The 1,697-nt window shown below is 43.8% G+C and overlaps 1 pseudogene; it reads left to right on the top strand.

Moving 5' to 3' along the window:
- The first annotated feature begins 456 nt into the window (after positions 1 to 456).
- LOC105069308 (transmembrane protein 223-like) lies at positions 457 to 1,165 on the top strand (annotated as a pseudogene).
- The last annotated feature ends 532 nt before the right edge of the window (positions 1,166 to 1,697 follow it).

A 1,697-nucleotide genomic window follows, 5' to 3' on the forward strand; every position in this document is an offset into this window, starting at 1 on the left:
GAGCAAGATAGGAAGGAAGAATAGGCACTGTCTGATGTCCTTCTACTCTGCTGAGAAATTTACCCTTGAAACATAGAACACAATAAAATGTATATCAAACATTTAAATGCAGCGTTTTTAATAATCTAAAACTGGAGGGAAACAGGTCACATAAAAGCAATACTGTTGCCTGGACTCAGTAAACACACATTTAGGAAAATGTTTAAAATGAAGATTGACCCAATTACACAAATTATTGTTTTAATAATATAGTACAACAATATGTTATTATGCAAAACAATATAGTTAGGAAGATTAAAGAAATGACTGTGATAAAGTGTTTGAATGTATTTGGCAAGAGAGGTGCTTTAAATTTTGCCTAAAATAGATTTTCCCTAGATATGCCTATATTTCATTGTACTGCTCTGAAGATGTGTTACTGTCAGCAATTGAAAGATGATGAAGGCGCACAGGGCCATGGCAGCGCCTGGATGGCGGTGGTCCTTATGGCTGTTCCTAGCACTGCAGTCCCCACCTGTGCATCTGGTCCTGGAAGACGTGACCCTGCCACAGGACGTGCTGCTCTTTGAGCACAAATGGGGCTGCTTCTTCGCCATCCTCCAGCTGTTCTGTGCCAGCCAGGGCGTCTTCTGGGCCTCCATGGCCATTGCAGCTTTTGCCTGTCCCCCGCCCCAAGACTGGACCTGTGCTCCCCGCTCTGGCACTACAGCCTGGCCATCGGTACCCTGGTACTTGGTGCTGGTCTTCTCCCTCTACTCTGTGCGCTTCAGTGATGCTATGGGCTGGAAGGAGGCAACTGACCCTCACCATTCATGCCCCCTTTTGGCTTAGGTGCCCATTTCACCATTCCTTGAACCAAAACACTGCAATTAAATGATTAATATACATTTTATTATGTTTCAAGTATCCTGCATGGCCCACCAGGGTGAAGTCCCTGCCTTGTTGCCTCTGAAGGTCAAAGGCTGGTGCTTCTACTTCCTCTTGGACAAAGCTGGGCATTTTCCCAACACAAAACTCTGACAACACTGTGGGTGCCTACCTTAACTTACGAAGAAACAACCTCAGGTCACTCACTCCTCCCAGAGGGGAAGACAAAATGAACCTCATGGATGAGATGACAACTAGGGTCACACAAGGAGGTCCAAAATTCATTAACAGAAAATAGAAGAGCAGTCATCCCGAAGGCAGCTACCTGACAGTTGAAAGGAAGGGAGGGAGGGAGGGAGGGAGGGAGGGAGGGAGGGAGGAAGGAAGGAAGGAAGGAAGGAAGGAAGGAAGGAAGGAAGAAAGAAAGAAAGAAAGAAAGAAAGAAAGAAAGAAAGAAAGAAAGAAAGAAAGAAAGAAAGAAAGAAAGAAAGAAAGAAAGAGAGAGAGAAAGAGAGAGAGAGAAAGAGAGAGAGAGAAAGAGAGAGAGAGAGAGAAAGGGAGAAAGAGAGAGAAAGGGAGAAAGAGAGAAAGAGAAAGAGAGAAAGAGAGAAAGAGAAAGAGAGAAAGAGAAAGAGAGAAAGAGAAAGAGAGAAAGAGAAAGAGAGATAGAAAGACTAAGTATAGGGACATCACTGAGTGTTATTTCCCCTACTGTGGAAAAACCTTTAAATATAAGAGAGAGTAAGTAGTGCCACAGCCTGTGTGTCAGTATACCATTTTCATCTCTTACCTCCATGCCTCAAAAATGGTGAGAAAACTAAACTTGACTC

The sequence above is a fragment of the Camelus bactrianus genome, chromosome X (genome assembly GCF_048773025.1).
Source record: "Camelus bactrianus isolate YW-2024 breed Bactrian camel chromosome X, ASM4877302v1, whole genome shotgun sequence".
NCBI lineage: Eukaryota > Metazoa > Chordata > Mammalia > Artiodactyla > Camelidae > Camelus > Camelus bactrianus.